Source organism: Arachis duranensis, chromosome 2, assembly GCF_000817695.3.
Source record: "Arachis duranensis cultivar V14167 chromosome 2, aradu.V14167.gnm2.J7QH, whole genome shotgun sequence".
In the NCBI taxonomy this organism is placed as follows: Eukaryota; Viridiplantae; Streptophyta; class Magnoliopsida; order Fabales; family Fabaceae; genus Arachis; species Arachis duranensis.
Window position 1 is genome coordinate 65045934 of NC_029773.3, and position 6319 is coordinate 65052252.

Here is a 6319-nt window from a genome sequence, read left to right on the forward strand (position 1 = left end):
TGAAAGAGCATTGCATCACTCTTTGTGGAGTGCAGCTTCATAACTGGAGATTTTTACATGCGGGGTGGATAGAGGAATGGGGCAACCATCATAACACATAGTTGCGAGATCTGCACCCCCTTCCGACCTGGGACTTTAGACCATCAGTTGAGTACCGTGATTGGTACGTGGGTTTGTTTGGGCATCTACTGAGATTGCCGGAGCAAGTTCTTTGGCATCTACCTCAGCCACCAGCACCTCAATCATCAGCTCCACAGCCACCAACACCTTAGGGACCACCTCAATATGCAGTGTTTGAACTGTTTTCTTATTATCTCCCACAGCAACTAGACCATAGTCATCACAGTCAGCATAGCGACCACAACCAGTCCAGCGACCACGGCGAGCCCAGCCGTCGCAGTCGACTCAGTCATCATAGCCACCACAGCCAGCCTAGCGACCCCGACGAGCTCAGCCATCACGGCCAGTCCAATGACCACGGTGAGACCAGCCGTCACAACCATCGCAATCAACACAATCAACTCAGTGGGCACAGTCAGCACAGCCGTCAAAGTCAGTCCAACCAACAGATTTAACACACAAAGCACATTTAGTCTAGTCAGCAATGGGTTGACTTTCTGTCGATCCCATCATAGATTCCTGTTGATGGGGATGGGGATGATCATATACAGTAATGGGTTGATATTGGTGGGGTCATTTTCCATGTTTAAAGACTATCCCTTCACCACCAGAGTTTGGTCGATAGGGGTCTGCTTCTGGTTGCTCTTCAAGGCGGGCATCGTGTGATTCCCGACAGAGTGGTTTCATTGCTCCGCATATGGTATTTGATACCGCTCATCTCAATCTACCACCTACTGGGCTAAACACTTTTGAGTTGAACATGACTGAGCATGAGGTTATTGATGAGTACAACCCCGGTGCATCTACTCTGATAGAGGCAGGTGGGTCGGCCACCCCAGATGTCAGTGATTCAGTTTGGGATCATCCATATAACCTATGAACGGAAAGAAATCCACCTGATAGGTTTACTCCGTCGCGGTTCAGTCATTGCATGATGGGCAACGAACTTGGTTGGATGCTTGGAAAGAAGTAAGCAGGGGTTTAATAATTAAGTTTTGTCATACCCTTACTACTAGAATGTCATGCTTCCAGCTGTGCCACTCTGCTAGCTAGGATATTGCGACGACTTTCATATACTTAATAATAAAATAGGAGTCTTTTTAAACAGAAACCATATCTATGTTTTCTTCGAAAAACTGGAAATACTTCTTTTCCTTAAAAATGTACATACATAGATACAAACCAATCATAATCAGTCACATAATATATATATACACATATACATACATAACAATAAAATTTCTTTATACAAATAACTTAAACATTACATTCGCGACTCCTATCCCTCTTTACAAAAATATAATATTAAAGGCGAGGAAAAACTATACCATATATATATACAAACAAAAATAGCACCACTAAGAACTTAGTAAAACTTCATAAGCATCCTCGTCAGTCCTGAAAAGAGAAGTCTGTAGGGGGTTGAGAACATCGTCCTTGCAAGTTCTCAGTAGAGGGTTTAAGAAATGTCATAAGAAGATATTTAAAAAGAAAACTATTTTCAACCGCAGTGATCATCGCTCGTCTTATGAATCTTTTTAAAAACCAACGATTTAACATCTGAAAATCGAAAACTTTTCAAAAACCAACAGTTAATTATCCAATGTCCAAAACTCATATCTTTCTTATAAAAAACTTAAAAGTTTCCTAGATTGTATGAATGACCAACCTGTTTTAAGCATAGGTTCATTAAGTCTATGCTGAACCAACTTGATTTTTCAAACTTAAATAAACCTCAAACACAAACCAATCACAGCCTTCGGCCCATCACATAATCAATCATGGCCTCCAGCCCCAAGAAACTCAATCAACACCCAATCACCACAATCCAATCCATTTCAGTCACAACCACAAGTAATAGAGTTCAGACACAATCAAAAGCAATTACGACAAATATGGTAATTAGCAGTTAAACAGGAATATTCACATAGGCAAACCAATTACAATATACGCATCCAAACAATATCACGTAGATGCATATGATGCATGCCTGTCTTAATGGCCATGAGATCACGTGTGGGTTAAACTGCCATAACCTGAAAAATCGCGTAGCTAATCCGAACGCTGTCTCTCTGTCGTGCATCTCTGTGAGGAATATAATAATCTCAACTTCATCAAAGCCAATCTAAAAAGAGTAGTGCCCACCCTTGCATCTCTCACTGAAAGCAGTTCTATTAGGGATGTGAGCCCAGCCACCCTTACAACCAGAGAGAAAACTACAGAGTAAGCGAGATTCACCACCGTCCTTACCCAGGATGTCGAGCAAGCGGAAATAACCATCATCCTTGCTCGGAATTGCGAACAAACGAGATTAACCATTGTCCTTGTCCAGAGTAACTCAGCTCAGTGGGCAAGCAGGATTCACCACCGTCCTTGTCACATCCTTGCCAAGAGTAATGATCAGATAGTATGCAAGTGTCCTTGCCAGTCTCAGTGATCACATCTCAATCATACTCTCAATCATAAATCAAAATATAAGTCTCTAAACTCATTTTCATCAAGATTCAAAAATCATTCTTGGCCCATTTAATTTCAAGAGAAATATGTATTTAGTTCACATCATGCCAAGAATCGCTTTTCCTCAAACCATTTTCTTTTAAACTCAAAACCACCTTTTGGAATATTTTCAAAAACCTTCCAAACAACTTTATAACCATATCAAATTTGGATCTCTTCCAAGAGACTCCAAAAATCAGTCATTCTTAAATCAATCACTTAGCTACTTTAAATCGGGAGTTATTAATTAAACTCCATGGCAAAGTCTCAGGACTTTAGGGGAGAACAACCAATCTCATTCAAACTAAAAGTTCAAGCCAATTTCAAAACCAAATTATTTGTATCAAAAGTTCCGAACTAATTTCAAAACCAAATCCTTTAAACCAAAAGTTCCGAACCAATTTTAAAACCAAATTCTTTAAACCAAAAGTTCCAAACCAATTTCAAAACCAAATCCTTTAAACCAAAATTTTTAAATCATTCTCAAAACCATAACCAAAACTCCCAAACTCTTCAAAATTCTTACAAAAATAAGTTGGTTCTTGTTATAAAATTTCACTTAAACACTTATAAAAACTTTGGTAGCACCTCCCCTAAACTCGAACTTTACCACCCTTACGGCTTCCATCAAAACCACATTTCTCAAACCCTTTCCAAACTGTTTCAAAACCAACTCATTTCTCACTATAAATATATAATTCGGATTTCCAAAACAAAACCATTTATCAACATACATACATACAAACATTTATATATACCAGATTTCCAATATAAAACCCCTTTTAGTATAAGCATTCAAATCAGTTTTTCAAAAATCAAATTTTCATCAACGACCACAAGCTAAATCAAACAATCAATAGTTCAGTCAAATAGATAGTCATATTTGTAAAATCCTACCACACAGAGCTTTACGCTTAAGTCATAAAATAGAGGTGGTGTGGTATTACGACCTCTAAAATAAAATATACATGCTTATAGTAATTAAAAGAAAGTAGTACACTAGGAGCCTTGAAGAATAGGTGAAACAAAATCGCGAAATTAAAAGCGCAACGCTCCAAAATAACGTAACTTGTGTACGAAGAAAGCTAAGGTTCGCTAACATATATATACAAAAATCAAGAGTAGAGGGTCAAGAGTACAAAATAACAAGCTCCTAACTTAGCCTGCGAAGCTAAGGCTGGCCAGAGAATATTTACATACATATATAGATAACCCAAAGCCCAAAAAAATACAGGTATGAAACCGTAGTCCTCCATAAACTTTTAAGAGGTGCAACAGTAAAGAATATATATCCACATGAGGAAAGTCTATACAACAAAAGATCAAAAGTAAAGTCTCAAAATATCTATTTCGCTGTAGAGCTCCAAAAGCCAAGCGAGGTACCTCTCAATCTGCATCTGAAAACACAGAATATTCATATGGAATGAGAATTGGAGGTTCTTAGTATAGTAAAGGTGCGACATACATAAGATATAAAGTCCCGGGAAAGCTAGAGGCAATCCTAGAACGTCGACATTCAAAATTTAAAGCTTAAAGATCTAAAGTAGAAACTATAAGTCAAGGTGGTTTACTAGGGATTTCTAACTTAACCAAGTATTAAGCCTAACCAAATCCCTAACTTCTCTGCCTTTCCTCTGTTCCTCCAACTCTGGCGAATTTACATAGACAAACAAGCAGACAATGACAAACACAAGTAGAATACAAGTAATACAGATAGCACGTATAACAATTAGCATATTATAATCACTCAAGCAATCCCAAATAATGCACAAGCAAGAAATTCAAACAATATGCATATGATGTATGCCTGTCCTATGGCTGATGAGTCTCATCTGTCGGTTATCAAGCCAACCCGACAAGTCTGGCTACTAAACCCTGGACTGTCCCCCATTGCGCATCCCCAAGAGTCTATGCATAGCTTTTTCTGATATCAAATTTTTCTCATTGGTGGTATCGTTCCCGGGAAATTATACGTGCCTGTCACCCTTACGACGTAGGGTCAATAGACTATTAAGTCTCAACGTGAAACACGTGGTGGCAAACCATGGTACTTTACCCAGGAAAAACTCATATCTCAAATAACTGAATGCATAAGCCAATAATCATTCATAAACATTTACAATCATTGTATAGTCATTCTTTACATCCATAGCATCACATATACTTCAGTTCTTTGCATCTTTTATACATAATTCATTATCTTTTCAACCTTACTTCACCCCCAAGTTATCACTTTTTTCTAGCTTCATCTCATTACTAGGCATGTTATTAAGATCTAGGGCTAAAAGAATGGAAATAGAGGTTTAGAGGTTCGAAGTTGAGCTTTAAAACACAAAATTCATATTTGTTGAAATAGGGGCCACGCGTACGCGAGATACCCAACCTGAATAGGTTGGTCGCGTCGCGTGCAAGTGGTCGCGTCGCGTGCAGGTGATCGCGTACGCAACCCCTTAAATTCAATGCTCGCCTACACAAGAACCCTGCCCGCGTATGCAAGATGCCAAACCCATAGAGTCTAGTCGCGTCGCGAACGCAAGCTTTGCAAAACAACTAAAATGCTGAATGCTGCAGAATTTTCAGTGTTGCTCTCCAAACTTCCGACGCGCATAACTTCTTCATTTAAAATATTTTTCATTCGTTCTTCAAACGACGTAAACTTTCACAGACCCAATTTTCATATAAAATAGATTTGAAACCATTTGCGGGTCCAGATGCCGAGTTATGGCTCACCAAAGTTCTGCCAAAAATTCATTTTACACAAAAATCTCAAACTTCAATTTTTTATTTAAAACCAAACTCAAATCCAACCTCCTATACATATATTCAGCACAGCAACACACCATTTAAAATGTCAACATCTCCACATCCTACCTCAATCAGTTATACCTCTATATATACAATCTCATACCTAAATTCATCACTTTAATCAACAAGATTCATCAACAATCCATCACAAATTCATATTCACCCTCATACCTTATCAAACATCATTAATTCATCATTTAGTATTGGTGCACGAAATTGTAATCTCTACTTTTCACAACTCAAACAATCCCCGGTAATGGCTCCAAAAACTTGGTGCTCAATACCATGGTCTAAACATAATTTCACAACTTCGCACAACTAACCAGCAAGTGCACTAGGTCGTCCAAGTAATAAACCTTACGCGAGTAAGGGTCGATCCCACGAAGATTGTTGGTATGAAGCAAGTTATGGTCATCTTGTAAATCTCAGTCAGGCATATTCAAATGGTTATGGATGATATATGAATAAAGCATAAAATAAAGATAGAGATACTTATGTAATTTATTGGTGAGAATTTCAGATAAGCGAATGGAGATGCTTTGTCCCTTCCGTCTCTCTGCTTTCCTACTGTCTTCATCCAATCCTTCTTACTCCTTTCCATGGCAAGCTGTATGTTGGGCATCACCGTTGTCAGTGGCTACAGTCCCGTCTTCTCAGTGAAAATGTTCAATGCGCTCTGTCACAGCACGGCTAATCATCTGTCGGTTCTCAATCAGGTTGGAATAGAATCCAGTGATTCTTTTGCGTCTGTCACTAACGCCCAGCCTTCAGGAGTTTGAAGCTCGTCACAGTCATTCAATCATTGAATCCTACTCAGAATACCACAGACAAGGTTTAGACCTTCCGGATTCTCTTGAATGCCGCCATCAATTCTAGCTTATACCACGAAGATTCCGAT